The sequence below is a fragment of the Lepidothrix coronata genome, unplaced genomic scaffold (genome assembly GCF_001604755.1).
Source record: "Lepidothrix coronata isolate B3197 unplaced genomic scaffold, Lepidothrix_coronata-1.0 Scaffold39, whole genome shotgun sequence".
NCBI classification, from domain to species: domain Eukaryota; kingdom Metazoa; phylum Chordata; class Aves; order Passeriformes; family Pipridae; genus Lepidothrix; species Lepidothrix coronata.
Window position 1 is genome coordinate 3,163,766 of NW_016690219.1, and position 17,599 is coordinate 3,181,364.

General features: G+C 44.3%; 1 protein-coding gene and 1 non-coding gene across 8 annotated transcripts in view; one reads left to right on the forward strand and one right to left on the reverse strand.

Moving 5' to 3' along the window:
* Positions 1–17,599, forward strand: part of EVA1A (eva-1 homolog A, regulator of programmed cell death) — a 212,817-nt gene that overhangs the window by 161,969 nt on the left and 33,249 nt on the right. Inside the window, exons 1-2 of one of the 7 annotated variants that reach the window (XM_017812973.1) lie at positions 11,141–11,155; positions 11,738–11,827. The exons of 5 other annotated variants lie outside the window; for them this stretch is intronic. The gene's annotated coding sequence lies outside the window, so the exon portion shown is untranslated. Of the gene's footprint in view, positions 1–4,053; positions 4,190–11,140; positions 11,156–11,737; positions 11,828–17,599 lie in introns of those variants that run through there. One more of the 7 variants, XM_017812976.1, reaches the window with a different exon arrangement.
* Positions 3,959–4,034, reverse strand: TRNAE-UUC. The gene has a single exon. It is a non-coding gene; the product is annotated as a tRNA-Glu (tRNA).

Consider the following 17,599-nt stretch of genomic DNA (forward strand, 5'->3'; position numbering starts at 1 on the left):
CTTTTTTTTTCCTTGTTCATGTAGTTTAACTCTATTGCTTAACAGGAGAAACTAAGCAGCAAATAGAGTTCCTGGCCCCAGCATGAGTTACTGTTTGCTTAGCCCTGTCACCTGTGTGATTTTTCACACATCTCCTGGACCAAGTGTTACTGGCAAAATGTTTATGTACAAAATGAGCCGGTGTCACGTACCTTCTCTGTCCACTGGAGAAGGTCCAGTCCCACTCACCCACCTTTTACTAAAAGTTTTACAGAGAGAGCTGCAGAGCTGGTGGCATGGTGGCATATAGAGAACAGAAGGAGTTAAATGCCAAGTTTTGCTGCAGAGATTTTCCTCGTCAGGACCATGAAAAATGGAAACACAGAGACTGCCTAAATGGGTCTGATGATACTGGACTGTGAGCAGGTTTTAAACTCCTAATCTCCCCAGCACACCATTTAGCCCTCAGTCTCCTGAGTTATACAACATTACACAACCCTCTTAAATGGGCCAATTATTTCTCTATGCAAGAGTGACTCAGAGAGATTTTCCTGTCTGTTGCCTATGAAATATATATTTAATTTTCTTCAAGAAAGCCCATTTTTATTTGCAATTTGAGTGAAATCAATATTCCAAAATGGCATTTCAATAAAATCAAGGTTGTAAAGTAAACAGGGTAATGAGAAGAAAAGTGCTGTAAATAGATTTTCAAATGTCAGACAGTTGATATATATTTTCAAATATATAACTTGATTTCACAGCGATATATATGGGAGACTGATAGCGGGTGAACAAGAACCACGGAAGGAGACAAATGATCTGAAGCTGCCTATGTTTTTCTCCTTAGCTATGGCAACTTTCAGGCATGTGGGGAGGAAGAGGGAGGACAAGTATTGTTTTTATCATAGAATCATAGAATGGTATGGGTTGGAAGGGACCTTTAAAGGTCATCTAGTCCAACTACCCTGCAATGAGCAGGGACATCTTCAACTAAATCTGGCTGCTCAGAGCCCTATCTAATTTCACCTTGAATGTTTCCAGAGATGGGGCATCCACCACCTCACTGTGCCAGTGTTTTATCATCCTCACTGTAAAAAAAAGAAAGGCTGAAAAAGGGCAATTTTACACTGTATTAGAGTCTTTAATGTTTCAGCAAGTCACCACCTGAATTCTTTGCCTCAGCAGTGGAATGCAGAAGGGTTAAAGGAGGAAGAGGGCATTAAGGAAGAGCTCTGGGGGTCACTGCGGGAGTCAGTACTGTTGAAGCCTGGTCCTGGAATTGTCATCTCTTCTATGCCTGCAAATCCCCCACCTTTACCTAGCCTTTCACATGCTGCACAAAGGACTCCCTCTTGCTTTTCCCAGAATTGTGCCGTGTGTTTCTGCTCTGCTGAGCAGTGGCCACGTTCCAAGCAGCAGCGGCTGCATTTTTACACTCTTGTATTGGAACAGGACTTGCATAGTTCGAATTGTCACTTGCAGTCACCCTCAGCAGAAACCCTTGTGATTAGAAACTTGTGAGATCATTCCTGCAGCTTGAGAAGAGGGTTTGGCATCTCTCTGGGGAGAAGAACAACTGGAAGACTGAAGAAATTTTATGCACCAAGATGTGAAAGCTGACGCAAAGGAGGCGAGTGTAGAAGTGCCGTGTTAGCCCACAATGGCTTTGAGGTGGTGCAAGAAGAGCAAACAATGCTATATATATATTGTGCTTTCTTAATCGCAGAATCCCTCCGTAAAATGTGATCCTGATTTCTCAGGGGTATTGTAAGAGTCAAAGCTGGTTGGTTTGCAGGTTGGAGAGGTGTGAATGGGCCTAATTCACCTTTCTAAAGCTTTCTAAATTAATTGCTGTTATTTTGATTAGAAAGTTTGGGAACAATTTAACAAGTTAATGAAAGAAGCTTACAAGAAAGTAATTGAGTTAATAATATGTTTGAGGGGAGAATTGAAATATGATTTCGAAATGGTTAAAAAAAAAGACAAGATGTGGAGGCTGAGAATTAATACAACCAGCATCTCCTATCCTTGGAGAACTGGTAGGCAGGGATGAGACCTTTGGTGGATGAAGAGAGCATTGCTTGGGGCCTGGAGTTCTCCATCCTAATACATTTTTCAGGCTTTTCAAGTCACTACCTGAACGTGCATTTTTGAGAGTGGGAAGCTTCCCCTCCATGGGTGAGTGATCTGGAGGGTCGGTGTGTCTGTGCTGTGACATCCAGCAATGGGCTGAGCTTGGCTGAGGTGATGTTTGTTACCTTGCTGGTTTTAGCTGGGTGCTCTGGATTTCTGAACAATGATGATTTTTTAATTTGGGAAACTGCTGTTAACATTACCTTAAAAGTGGGCTTGGGCATTTTCTAGATATGGGAAGCAGATGTGGTGCTGTCACACTTTGCTGCCAGGAGTCCAAGGTAAGACGTAGACCTCCCAAGCTTTCCTGTTGTTTTTTCTTAATCCAGGAAATTCAGCTGGCATCTTTCTTATTCCTGCTGGTTAGAGAGACTTAGAGCTTTCATTAGATGCTGGATTTTGATCTTAGCTAACAAAAATCAAAGAAAAATCACACTCGCAGTCTGGCAGGGGGATTGAATATTTGTGCAATACGAAAGGTCCTCTCAGGTGCAGCTTATGCTATGTGGTTTGTGTAGTGCTCAGCAAGGCCCTGTCAGTGCTGAGGTTTCCTGTTGTTCATGGAATTCTTTTACTATTACTTTTCTTTTTTGTCTTGCTTTGTAGAATTTGATCCCTGCTTTAAATTATGTCTCTGGTAACGTGTGTGCTTTGATTATTGCAATGTGCCTTGCTGAACAGGGATCATTCCCTTCCTCATTCTCAATTTGCTTCACCTTCACTTCTAACTTTACTTTCTGGAGAAAGGAAAGGTTTGTTTTCCTTTGGGATTGCCAGAGATGATGGTCTTTGATTTCCATGTCCGTGGCCTGAAATGGTTCTCAAATCCAGCCTGTCATATTGAAATGATTTACTTCTTTCATTATTCAAATCTCCCCGTTATTCCTTGCCAGTTCTGTGTGCGAGAATGTTCATTCCTGCATTTACCAGGGCTTTCTGCATCTGACTGGACTGGCAGGTTCACATCTGTCTTTCATAAGGAGAATTTTGTAGACAAGAACTCCCTGGGAAGGGATTAAGGTTTTTTCTTTTTGTTGTTGTTGTTGTTTTTCCTGAGTTTGTTGCTGCTGAGAGGATGCTAAATGCTGTGCAGAAGACACACCAGGACAAACTCATGCCCTTTGAGGGGATGGATGTCATTGTCTCTTTGTCCATTGTGGCAGTTTGAGCCACATTAGAAATCTAAAATCCAATTTCCAGGCTTCCCCCACCCCTTCCCACAATTTATCTCAACACTGAAGAGAAAACTTTCAGGCCAGAGGCTTCTATAGGGAAAAGGGGAAGTATTTACATTTATTTACACAAATAAATATATTGTACAAACTAAAAGCAACTATATATATATATATTACACTTCTATCAGTCCCTTCAAAGCTTCTTCCTCAATTAGTCCAGGAAAAGCCTTTTCAGGCTGATAAGTAACCAGTCTCTGTCTCGTGTGAGTGTTCGGGGCCCCTGAGCACTCCCTACCAACCTTCAGCTGTTTGCTGCAGTTCTTTCTCCTCACAAAGTCCAAGATAGCTCCGAGTCCTTTCTTTTTCGTTTTGTGCCATCTCTGTTGCATGGTTCTCTCTTTCGCTTTCATACCTCGGTTCGCTGCTGCTGTAGTGTATGGCCAGTCTTCGCGAGCGAAGATTTGGGAAAGGTCATTAACCCTTCGAGCCTGCGCAGTGGATTTTTTAGGTGAGACACAGCGTGCGCTGAACTGAGCCCACCCTTTAATCCTGAGGTTCATCTGCCGGGGCCGAGCAAGCTTGGACAGTGGCAGTGAGGGTCTCAGAACGTAGGTTTGTTTAGAGTGACCTTCTCTTAGATGGATGGCCTTACAGGGCTAACGAGCTCCATCTGCCCGGGGGGCCGGGAATCGAACCCGGGTCGCAGCAGTGAAAGTGCTGCACCCTAACCACTAGACCACCAGGGGCCCCTGCTGTAGTGTAGCTTATCACAATATGCGTTGGAATCTTCATTCCTCCAAGTCAGTTTTCGGCTGCCCCTGGTCAAACCTCGGCAGGGCAACTCCCGAGCCTCTCTCTCTCTGGCCCATCTCCAATTTCACCTGTGATTCTTCTCCCTAGCGGTGAGCTGCTTCGTTATCAGCCCGTCCACTTGGCTCTGCTTCAATGCTGAGCCTTGCACCACTCCCACTAAACAGTGAGAGGGAAAACCAGCCCCCTTCTGCAGCCTGGCTGCAAAGAGGGGGGGGAAGAAGAAGAGGGCCTGGTTGCAAGGCCTGCCTCTCTCTCTCTCTCCCACTTACCAGTTGTTTGTGAGTCGCGTCCCTCACAAACATACACTCACTCCAATGCTGTCTCTAACTCTGGCCTAGGCAGAGCTGGGGGGCCGCAGGGCTTCCCTTCCCCCTCCCAGAGGGGGGAAGAAGGAACCCAGCCACCCCCTGGCCTTCTACATGCAGCAGATACCAGCAGATATTGCCAACAGCTTCCAGTGTCTGTGTATATATGATTTTTTTAGCAGAAGCGAACAAGACGAGTGGTGATTGGCTCTCCAGGGAACACTGCCCTGGCACCCAACCACCTCTGAGCCCCCGACTCTCGGGGGGGCCAGTCTTAACCCATGACATCCATCATCACCTATATTACAATTTATGTTAATGAAATGAAATGATCCATCAGATCTGGGATCACATAGGCAGTGTGGGGTGGAGCAAGGAAGAAGCTTTGCCAGCTTTAGTTTACTCTGACACTGATTTGCTTTGGTGGCCTTGGGCAAGTCAATGTCAAACTTCCATGTTTTGACTTTCTCACTCGTGAAAGGTAAATGCTATACTGGTTTTACAACATTGATGGTGTTTATGAGAGTTAATTAGTTGGTGTTTGAGGCACAATAGTTTTACATAGGGGTTATTCACTGAGTTCTTGGTCCCTTTGCTCCAGAGGGTGTTAATTGCTGTATGCTTATGGGATGGCCCTAATGAGATGAGGGTAAAGGCATACGGAGTTGAGTATGTGATTAACAAAACAAGCCTGAGGTAGAATAGATTTCCCAGGTGAGAAATTGAGTTGCTGTTGGCTTTCTTTTTAGCATATATTCCCGAAAAGGCCCCAGCGCAGGAAGCACCCCTGATGAATCCCATCCTTCATCTATCTTGGAGCTTTCAGGGCTGCTCACTTGCTTTCAGAAGTTCTCAGCCACATAAGGGCAGGAAGGATCTGAAATTCCCTCCCTCTCCTATCTGTGTGGCCAGGTGAGGAAGTCAGGAACGTAATTTCATGCACAATAAATACTAATAATTCCAGGTACTTAGGATTCGAGCCTGCACATTACTGTGGTGTGAGCTCTCTCCCCTGGCTGCAGTTGGTGTAATCACACTTAGGACCTGTTTGTCTTGGCGGAGCTGCCCTTATGAATGAGGTAACTTTGGAAAAGACATTCCTTCACTCATGGCAAATAGCTAAAAATATCTAAACTTCCACAGGCCTGGGGAGGAGAGAAGGAGTCGGGGTAAAGCACAGAGCACGGACCTCTGGAGATGCAATTTTGAGCTCTGTACAGGGCTAAGCAGGTGCTGCAGGTCCCTGCCACCCTACCACACCACCTTTGTTGGATCAGGCATTACCATGGAGCTTGTCATAGTGCTCAAAATGCTTTGCTGAATTTAACCACTCAGAGCAGACAAGTTACAGCAAATGACCTCTGTCTTTGCTGAAACCCCTGTTTTGCTTCTCACTTACATATTGAGTGTACAAGAGTGATACAAGAACTCTGCAAATAGCTGTGAGTGTGTCCTGGACAGTGCTTTGGGATAGAGTACACAGCATTCTTGTTAACCAGAGATGGATTGAAGATTAATGTGCTTTTCTTTTGCCCTTTAAAATTAAATTTAAGGAGCCTTCCTTTTTGCTGATAGAAGAGATGCTGGTAAAGGCTTAAAGTTAGGGCTGTTGAACTATTTGGATATGCAGGGATGCTGTAGTGCGAACTGACCGAAGGCTGATAGTTGCTTTTCACGTGTGTGTGACTGTGTATAAAAGAAGCTTTTCAAAATGAAACAAAAAGGGTATAATTTCACAACTTGAAGGAAGCTAATGAAGTGATACAGTTATGCCTCTCCCTGAAGATCTGTCCTCAAGCCTTCTCAGAGAAAGCAAAGGGCCTCAGGTAGTTTATTATGCAGTGAGAGTTCCTGCTGCTGCTTTTCCTGTGCAGCTGGAACCCCAGCCCTGGGTGTTTTCATGTGTCCAAGCATGTGCTTACTTAGAGGCACTTCATAAATCACATTTGGAAAGTGCCTTTTTGTGTGTATGTGTTTTGTTTGGTTTTGTTTTAGAATTTGGCAATAAACAACTCAGCTAAGAGAAAAATCAAACCTGGGATTGGTTCATTCACCAGCTCTGGGGGAAGGGGGGGTTCCAGAGATCAACATATTTATAAGTGTGCAGTAGTTGGATTGGGTGTATTGGCTACTTTTTTGGCAACGCTGATGTTGCTTGATTATTAAGAATGATTCTATATTATTTATGTCACCCATCTGAGGTTGCTGTATCTCTGCAGATGTGCCCTAAAGCAGGGAAGCAGAGCACAGGCAGTGCAGCCAGACTGCTTAAGTTTTATTGGAAAGCACTGCTTTCATTGTAAGAACAGCTTTTTACAGCCAGCCAGCTCCGTCTGTCCTTGTTTTCATTCCAGGAATGCAAGAGGCTGGGGAGAACGAGAAGCAGGGAAATGCAACTTTGATTGAAACTCAGGGGAGCATGAAAGAGAGCAGAAAGGAAAGCAAGAAAACCATAAAAATACTGTAGTGGGGGCCAGTGAAAGCATGACACAGTCCTGAGAGCATGACAGGGCTGTAGGAGCTGTAGCTCCTCTTTTCTCATGATGCTTTTGGACTCTTGCTATGAAGACTCCTCCAGCCAGTAACTGCACGAAAGAGATTGGAGAATTTGGTTCTTTTTGAAGTCCAAGGGAACATGAATGTGGTTTCACTTGTTTCCTCCTACAGTGCTGCAATGGGAAAGGCTGTACCTGTCTATAAGAGTGACTTACAGGTCCCACTCACTGTCATTAAAAAGCTTTGTCTCAGCTTTATTCCTCCCCAAGAGCTGCTGAATGCAGGACTGAGGCCAGAAGGGGTGTAAATCCTGATCCCTGTGAACTCTTATGTGCTTGTGTGCATCAGCCAGGAGTCAGAACCACGCACCAGTTCTCCCAGTCCCCGCTTGAAGGCTGCAGGAGCCAAATGCCATGCTGCCAGCAATTTTTCTGCCTCCCTGGCCTGGCCCCACTTGAGGCACCCAGTAGGCGTCTGCCTTGTGTGGCTGATGGCTGAAGCAAGGAACTGTTCGTGGTCTTCTTTCCCTCGATGGGGTAGCTGGGATGGGCAAGCTTTTGTTGCTGATGCTCCTGGAAGAAGAGCAGCAGTATGGACCATCCTGGCTGTTGTCAGGACACAGCCCTTCCTCACTGGGGCCTTCAAAATCAAATCCACCCATGTGGTGATGAAGCTTCACAGCAGGGCTCTGAGCCCAAAAGGCGCAGGGCTGTGCAGCAGCTGAGCTTTCCCAGGAGGAGAAAGCAACTCCTCCACCAGGGCTCTCTGGTCCCTTCAGGGTGTGGAAATTATCAAGTCCTCCCGAGGCTGAGCTGACGTTTGGAAGCACAGCTCTTGCCTCCTGAGCTCCACTGACAAAGTTGCAGAAGGTGGCTGTTGTGTGCACTGGTTTGATGGAGAGTGGCTGTGACTGCTGGGCTTTGCTGAAGCCGGTGCTGTCAGTGTGACAGGAGCCCACTGGAGGAGATGGGCCCTTCAGGGGCACTGAGCTGAGCTAGTGGCATTCCTGGGCATGCGCAGGGCGTGCCACCCTTAGATGTCAAAGTAAGTCTAGGTGTGAAGAAATTTAGTGAGGTGCCTGAGCAGGAAATCAGTATTTTTTTTGTGACTCATTTTGTTAGTGTTAAGCACTTACCTTCTCCCTGAAGTGAAATTCGTGTGCCTGATTGCTGCATCATGAATCCTACTTTCAATGGTGCTCCTGGAGTGAGAAATAAAATGAGGGCAAAGAAAAAGCAGGCAGAGTCCAAGCTGCTGCTTCAGGGTTTTCCTACTCCTGGGGACCAACCTTATGGCTTTGTATTTGCTATGGCTGATGTGGTAACACCAATAAAATCCTTCATGCCGGTGGTCACAGCTCTGGAGTTCTCCTCTGTCTGTTGTAGTGTCTGCAGAGAAAGGCCACCTTGTCTGCTTCTATCCTTTTTCTTCTTGTTTGCCAGGATGATGTATTTATTTGGGTTGAATGTCAAGCAACATCCTCTGCTAGAACAACACCTCTGGCTGCCAGAATCAGGTCACTGCTGGTCACTTGCTGAGTCCTTGGTTATTTCAGGCTTTGGCACTCTGCAACATTTAGATGATGATTTTAGAAATGTCTCAGTGTGGAAACTTCAGTCCAAATCATGCTCCACTTTATAAGACACAAGGTTGAAAAGTGTTTTGGTTAAAACTCCTGGTCTGCTGGTAACATGATGCCTTGGTGACTTACTATAGACCTTAGCACTGACACTTTGGAAAACAGAGATGATCAAAACTGAGTTGTCACATCCAGGTAAGAGGATTTGACGACTGAGCAGACAACTGTGACTGAATTAGCCTGAATTAAGTCTGGAAGGCTGTGGAGATATGTGGAAAGCAACTGGGAAACCAAGAATTATTTGTAATAGTACTGTGTTTATGACTAGCAGCCAGTTTAAAGGTGCTAACAGAGTTGGACTTTGTCAGCATCTTCTTGTTCCCAGTTCACTCCTGAGTCATGCAACTGTGAGCTCCTTTTAGAAGCTCATTAGTCACCAAGCAGGATGGACATTGACCACTCCTGACAGATATTCAGTCAGGGGAGGCTCTTCTGGCAATGTACTTCCATGCTTTCCTTTCCATTAGAAGCATTTTCCTAGTGACTAACCAAAATTTTCCTGATGTAATTCTCACATGACACATTGCTTGCCATGTGTGCAAATGAGCACAGAAAACAGAATTATTTCTTCCTCCTGTCTAGCAACCTCTATATTTTTGAAGACTGTTTTCATGTCTCCCAGGTCCTTTTCAGTCTTCTGCTGTTTATGGTGACAGTATCAGTTCTGTCTAAAATCAGTGATAGTTCTTTTCCTTTCCTCTGGAATGTCTCCTGGAGGTTTCAGTTGCAGCCAGGAGCTCCAGAGCAGGCATAGTACTCTAACCGAGATTATCCTACTCTTGAGCAAAAGGAAAGGGTTCTGATCTGAGATCCATGAGCCGCTTGACATCACTGGTTGATGTCCTGCAGATCCCTTTTGATCTGCAGGATTGCTATGTGGAAAGCTGATTTCCATCCTGTATTTGCCTAGTAGAATTTTCCTGGCTGATTTTGGTATTTTGGTATCTTGGACTTGCCTGTATGTCCAGCCTCTCAAGATAACATTGAATTCTCTCCCTCTTACTTTTTTGCAGTCTTTCCTAGTATGGTGTCATCTGCAAATGTAATAAACATTATCCATATTCCAGCATCCTGGTCATCATCCAGGTACTCTGTGTTCAGGAAAATGAAAATATTTTCATTAGAACAGGATCTAGGACTGACCTTTGCAAAACCCCACTTGATGTATCCTTTCACTGTGAAAAATGAATCCTTGATAACGACATGCTAAACACTTTTCCAGCTAGTTTAGCTCCTGCCCTAGTAGCACACTGTGCTTCTGTAGTTTGATTTTGGGAAGGTCCTGAGAGACACTATTCTTTCCAGGACACTGCTGATGTGGAGCCTCTGAATAGGGAAGGTTCAGATTAGCACCAAATTAATCCTCTGGTGAAGGCAGACCGTAAATGGAATGCTAGAACACACAGTGGCCACACTGAAGGCTACTGCTTATTTTTGTTAACCTCATTTTCTGAGCAGCAGCACAGCTCTGTTTCTCAAGACCACACAGCATTTGATGCTACAAGGCAAACAGTGCATCTTTCAGAACATTTTATGGACTTTCATACTAGAGGCACATGGAGTCTTCCCTCTCCAAAACACCTCTCCCAAGACAGGGAAATACTGTGTAGAAATGAGTGTTGGTGTTCCCACACCTTTCTGAAGAGCTGCACAGTTGGAAGCTGACAGTCAGCCTTGCCTGGAAAATGAGGAAGAGGGATTTTTTATACGGGCGGATAGTGACAGGACAAGAGGCAATAGTTTTAAACTGAAAGAGGGCAGGTTTAGATTAGATGTCAGGAAGAAATTCTTTACTCAGAGGGTGGTGAGAAACTGGAACAGGTTGCCCAGAGAGGCTGTGGATGCCCCATTCCTGGAATTGTCAAAGCCAGGTTGGATGGGGCCCTGAGCAACCTCGTCTAGTGAACGGCATCCCTGCCCTTGGCAGGGGGTTGGAACTAGATGATCTTAAAGTTCCTTCCAACCTAAACTATTCTATGATTCTATGATACTGCATATAAATAAGTGCTCAGCTGGAATATGCTGTTAGGTTTTTTTTATAGTGCAACTGCATTAGCTGGGAGATGGATAAAAATTAATTTTCTTTCTGTGGTGTTTGCATTGCAGATTCTGAGTTTAGCTCATTGCTGATCAAAATTTATTCATATTAAATATAAAGACACATGGCTTTTTGTCTGTGTGTCTGACTGCTCTCATCCGTACCTGCAAACTGCATAGCTCCAAGGTGTGGGCTCAAGCATCATCCAAATGGTTTCTGTGCTCTTTGCCCTGGCTTTGCCCACTGCTGTATAGCCCTTGTCCATCCATGGTTCTTCCCAGTAAGCAGTATGAATGAAGCCATGCCACATTGCAAGGCTTCAGTGCAAGGGAGGATGCAAGGGAGAAAGTTTAGCCATATGGACACAAGCTGGGCTGTGTCACTTGCCCTGAGGGTCGGAGAATGAGCCTTAACCTGTCTTATTTATAAGCAGAGACCTAATGGCTGCAGAACTCTTGCATTGTAAGAAAAGGTACAGAACACTTTAATACACATTTTCAATTATTCGCAGGGTCTCCTTCCCTTTGTGCTTCCGCCAGGCTTGGTTTTAAGTCCAGATGTTAATACTTGCACATAGGTGAGTTTCATGACTGTTCACAGGAATGTGTTTGGACAAAGGTTCTTTTGTGATGGAGGCTTAGTGCTTCGTGAGCCTAGGTTTGTCTTCAAAATAGTTTTTTTCGCGAGTGTTATTAATACCTAATTTATGGTGTGGAGGAAGAGAAAGGCAAGTTTGTTGTTTAGATTTTTGACTCATTAACTTTATTGTGCAAACAGCTGAGTAACTCTGTCTACAGGTGCTTCGTGACATGACTTGAGCTAATTACAAGCTCTTGAACACCAAAGCAGGGCAAACCTGGCTGCTTGCTCCTGCCAGTTGTTTGATAAATTGGCTCGTTCAATTAACTGAAAAGTCAGAAAACTAAACAGGCAAAAAAGTGTCTCTTTGGATTTGTAAGTAAAACCAGTGTACATTTGACTGGGCAAGAGGGAGAGATCAAGTGTGGGTATGGGGATAGCTAGAAGAAGGTAAAGAAAGGGAATCAGGGTCAGAAGGAGGGAAAAGCAGGGAAGAAGTGAAGGAAACAACAACCTCTCCTTCTTGTCAAGGTAGACTCTTTAATGGCTGATTTGTTTTGGTGAGAACTTGCTTTTCTAGGTGATGGAGAGAGGTGGCTGACTTGAAAGAAAAGGTCCATCCAAGAATCCATAACACCTATTGTAGGATGGGCTGAATTGCCTTGGGAAGGTAAGTGTCTTCACCAGTTAGTGACATAGGAGATTTCATCATCTAGTTTAAACTAACCCTTTAAATTTTAGACTAGGCCTAACAGTGGGTGAAGGATCATGGTAGACCAGTACACGTGTAGCATTTATCAGATTGGTGCTTCAACATTAAAAAGTCAAAACCAAGATGAAGCGAGACATTTCTATATCTTTAGTTTCAACCTAAATTTCTATTCCTTCTGTTAGCGGAGCTAATTTTTGTTACATTGAATGATACAAAAACTGATTAGCAGAAGCATTTCCTGATGCTAAAAGCCATTGGTCGCCACATGCTCTCACACCAGCCATGTTTGATGTTGTGCCTCGTTTGTGTCAGCTGGTTTGTAGACGACACCAAGAAGAGCGATGCAGTTGATTGGTTTGAGGGAAGGGATACCAGCCAAAGGGACCTTGGCAGGTCCCATGAAGTTCCATAAGGCCAAATGTAGGGTCCTGCACCTGGGCAATCTCCAGTACCAATACAGACTGGAGGGTGAATGGATTGACACAGCCCTTCTGAGAAGGACTTGGGGATGAAAACTGGATGTGAGCCAGCAATGTGCACTTGCAGCCTAAAAAGCCAACCATTTCCTGGACTGCATCAAAAGAAGTGTGACCAGCAGGTTGATGGAGGTGATTCTCTCCCTCTATTCCACACTCGTTAGACTCCACCTGAAGTACTGCATCCGGCTCTGGACATGGACCTGTTAAAGATGGTCCAGAGAAGGGCTGTGAAAATGGTCAGAGAGCTGGAACCCTTCTCTGATGAAGACAGGCTGAGGAAGTTGGGGTTGTTCAGCCTGGGGAAGAGAAGGGTCTGGGGAGACCTAATTTCAGCCTTTCAGTACTTAAAGGGGCTTATAAGAGAAACAGAGAGTTTTTGTGAAGACCTGTAGACAGGACAAGGGGCAATGGTGTTAAACTGCAAGAGGGTAGATACAGATTAGATATAAGGAAAAAAATTCTATCATGAGAGTGGTGATGTACTGGAACTGGTTGCCTAGAGAAGTCATGGATGTTTCATCACTGAAGCGTTCAAGGTCAGGTTGGATAGGGCTGTGAGCAACCTGGTCAGCCCCCATGTCAGGAGGTTGGAAATACGTGATCTTTAAGGTCCCTTCCAACCCAAACCATTATGTGATTCTATGATTTGGACTCCTGATAACAAGTCTTGAGAGGTTTTCAGTTTATTTTATTTTATGCATCAGATATCTTCGCAATTCTCTTTTGCAGATTTCACAGAATCACAGGATGGGTCAGGTTGGAAGGGACCACAGTGGGTCATCTGGTCCAACCTCCCTGCTCAAGCAGGGTCATCCTGGAGCACATTGTGCAAGGTTGTGTCCAGATGGTTCTGGAATATGTCCAGTAAAGGAAACTCCACACCCTTTCTGGAGAATCTGTTCCAGTGCATGATCATCTGTACAGTGAAGAAGTTGTTCCTCATGTACAGGTGGAACTTCCTGGGCATCAGCTTCTGCCTGTCGCCTCTTGTCCTATTGCTTGGATTTAAGGCTTGCTGTTCTTAAGTGTCTCTATCGGGTCAGGAAAACAGTCTGGGAAAGCATGCAAAGCCAAAATGTGAAAGGAACTCACCCTAAGCTATAAAGGAAACATTTCATCAGAAGAGTGGTTTCTGTTTGGAGTTCAGGTGCATTAATGGTAACCTCAGCCCCTGGCCTGTTCCCAGGCTATCATTCCTTCTACTAGAGCTCTCAGCATTGTCTGTCTGTTCTTGCCTTGAGAGGCCATTTCAGGTCATTAGACTAGAGGTGATAATTGCTTTTCTTCTGACATTGTGTATGTAGTGGTCCTGAAAAGGACCTGTGTACCAGCACCTGCTGTGTCACACCAGCACCTTTAATGAGGCATACAAACTCCCATGGGAATTACCTAATGGAACAGAGTAGAACTGTATTGGGGTATTTGGGTTTTTTTCCAGATGATGCTTCTAAAAATTCGCGGGTCTCTGAAGTCCCCACTTTGATCATTGTCTATTAGACAAACCTTCTGAAATGTCCTTAGAAGCTCCAACAGGAACTGATACAACTCACGATATCCCCAGCTTCCTGATGTTGATTAAAGATTGATTTTTTTTTCAGACTTGTGATTGATTGGCAGTTATGAGATGTGTCTGTTACAGATTTCCAGCATAGAATCAGTGATTATTTTTCTCTGTAGACGATGTTATGAGCCAAGCTCTGACCCTCTGGCAGTTTTCTGAATTGCTCATCATCATCTTGGATTTAGATTTCATGATGATTAGGATGTCTGAGTTGGGCAGTGAGAATGATCTAACCCTGACCTAACCCTCTACCACATAAATTGCTATTTTCAAGCCATCTGCATGCTGTGAAAGCAGACTGGGAAGCTCCTCAAATTGTTAAAGGTGAAGAGAATAAGTTTTCTTTAACAAGCCATTTCTGAGTGTTTTGCAAACCTCATCTTGGGTGTCAGCAGGACACAGAGGGGGTGTGGTCATATAAAGATAGAATTAAACAGACTGTGTTTTGTAGATGCACGATGCTGAAAGTTGTTCCCCACTTGCTTTTGGGAAGACTCAAGCCCTGCTCCAGCACAGTGTGGGCTGGTTTGCCCCCTCTATCGTTGCTGGTTCTCAGTGCTTTCAGACGCTGTGGGAGCAAAGGAACCTCGAGCCAAAGCGGGGCACTAGTCACAACCAGATGTGGAGCTGCCTGGTGTGCCAGGAAGTGGCGGGTGATAAATCCCAGTCAGGGCTGTGCTGAGGTGCACATGTGATTGCCATTAACGACTCGCTTTGCAAGTGCAAGCGAGAGTGAAGGAAAACAAAAGGGCAGCAAACAAAGAGGGGCTTGGCGTCAGTGGGGCTGCGTTTGGGTTTTCAAAGGCGGCACGGTAACTGGCATGTTGTCTCCATGAGACAAATGCAGGCACAGCAAGGTTTTAAGTGGGCTTCCGAAGACAGGAATGTGAGAAAAGAACATCAGCTTGAAATAAACACATGCAAAATGCATTTATTTAGGCTGAAGGGTCTCCTTAGCTCATCTTAGAGAGAGGTTTATGTGGAAAAGACTCCATTGCCTGCTTAGTATACTATGTATGATCAGGTGAAACAGCCTGCCTTTTTCCTCATTTACTTTTTCCCCTCCAAGCATGTGATCTACAGTGTTGAGAGCAGGAACACACCTAGAGCCAAACCAGGTAAAATAAACCCTAATTCTTGCAAGTGGCTTCAGGCAGCACTCCATCACAAATAGGCAATGAAATAGGATCATAGGATCATTTGGCATACAGTAAATCAGGTTGAGAGGGAGCTCTGAAGGGCTCTGGTCCTACCTCTTGCTCAAAGCTGGATCGGCTATGGGGGCAGATTGGGTTGCTTGTGGCTTTGCAGCAGGCAGCATATAGGATATTGGGAAACAGGACAAATGCTGAGATGGTGTATATAGCCTTTCTCTCTGCTTACTGAAAATCTCAGCCTTTAGCTTGGGCCCGGTCTGGTTTTAAACGAGGCGTTTCTATTTGAACCACAATTAAATAGCTTTGAACTAAGACCCCTTACTGTATAATCATCTTCAGCCACTACTGTGCACATAGATATGGATACAGCATAACTTGTGCAAAGTGCCTTAAATTGTCTGTGTTGGCAATGCAGGGTCTGGAATGGGAAGAGGGAGAGGATTGAGAGCTATGGAAGACTCATCTGTCTGTGTACTGGGAGAAATCTGGCTCCTGGAGGACTGGCCTGAAGTAAGACAGAGAGCTTAAGGAGTGATGTCTCATTTGGGGAATTCCTTAGAGACAGCAGGGTGGAACAGCAAGAGAGACACCAGTTAGGGGGAACAGGAGAGGGAAGAGTGTTGGCTGCATGAGTACATGGGGAAGAGCTGGGAGGGTACCAGACAATTTTGGCAGAAAAGAAAGGAGTCTTATGGTGCTGAGATCACAGGAAACATTACCTTCATGTGAATATAAATCGTAATGGCAATGAAGAAGCTGATAGTATGGGAGTGTAAGCAATGTTTGGAAAAACATGAGGTTAAGTGATGTTAGAAGCAGAGTTGAAGATGCATGCTTTAGCATAATGGGAAACTCATTATACATACATTTAAATATCTTCTCTAGTACAACCCGTGCTTTACAAAGGTCATAGGCTCATTTGTGGGGTTTAAAAGCCAGAAGAGACCGTGGGATCATCCGGCATGATCTAATACATGTTATTACATCTTATCCATTTGCTTTTATACTAAGCTCAGTACAATAAGCACATCCCATCTAGGGGTTTAGAACTGATTTGGAGAAGATACCTGTGACAGTGATAGTAAAGGTTAGTGATCCTGACTGTTTAAGACCTGAACTGTTTCTATACTTTGGGATGTGTGTTATGACTCCTGCTAGACTGAACTGTTCATTGGAAGCTGGCAGTTTCCTTCTCATCATACATCAAGGCCAGTCATCTTTCACAGATTCCGTGTTCATCACTAAACATCACACTCTTTCCATTTTCCAGTCTTAAGCATTTTTTTAGGTCTTGAATCACACCACAAACTCACCTCTGTCTTCATTCATCTTTTTTCCGAGTAAAAGCAAATGGACTGAAAGAATTATACGTGATGTTCCAGTTTGTCTCACTCGTTCCATGTAGGAGAGGTAACATGCCCTTTCTTTTGTGTCAAGAAACGTGCAGAGCATTGCACTGTGTAGTCTTTATCTACTCTGACCTCTCTGTTTCTTTCTAGTGCTGCTGCTCCCAATGTATAGAATCATAAAATGGTTAAGGTTGGAAAAGGCCTCTGAGATAGAGTCCAGCTGTTAAACTAGAACTGTTGTGTTCACCACTGAACTGTACCTCTGAGTGTCACATCCACACCTTTTTCAACACTTGCAGGGATGGGGATTTCACCATCTCCCTGGGCAGCATGTTCCAATGCTGGAACACCCCTTCAGTGAAGAAAAGCTCCATCCTTTAGATAGGATTCGACTTGACTCCTACCCTGTTGCTGTGCTGAGTGATGGTTTGCTGCCATAGTTACGTGGGCACAAGCAGACTGAGGTCATCAACCCAAGAACACTCTGGGGCCAATGACCAGCAACAGATTTTCTCTTTGGAGGATATGTTTTATATCTGAACAATTCCAAGATTTATTGCTTCCCCTGAGGTTCTTTTAGGACCAGATTTTTTTTGTCAAATTGTTTGTCTAACTCCATCCTCACGTGCAACTTTCTACCCCTACACAAAATCAACTATGTAGTGTTTATATTTATTTAGAAATGTTCTGTTCCCTGGGTGGGTTTTTTTTTGTTCATTAGCATTAACTTTGCATTTGTTACAATATAATCTAGGTCTCATAATTTCTAAAATTGTAGTCCTCCAGATTGGCATAAACTGTCTGGTATTCTGTAGATATGCTGGAATTATGCTCACCTCTACTGTGGGATTTATTTGAATTTGAAACCACGGCAGTGTGGGACATGTAAAATGTTGCTAAAGCATAAAATTGCAACAAGCGGGGAATTCATATGTGTGTGCTAATGTCAAAAAGAATGAATTAAATTGGTGAATGATTGCTCAGTGAAACAGATGGACGATAAGGAATGCACATACAAACTGAGAAGGCATTTTTAGAAAATCCTAAATTTGACCATTCAAGTAGTTATTAATGGTTCTGTCAGAAAGAAATTTGCATGTACAGTAAATTTGATGTGAAGAATCCTTTCAACTTGTGTTCGTTGTTATAGTTTGCATTGCAAGGGAGGATGCATGTAAGTGCTT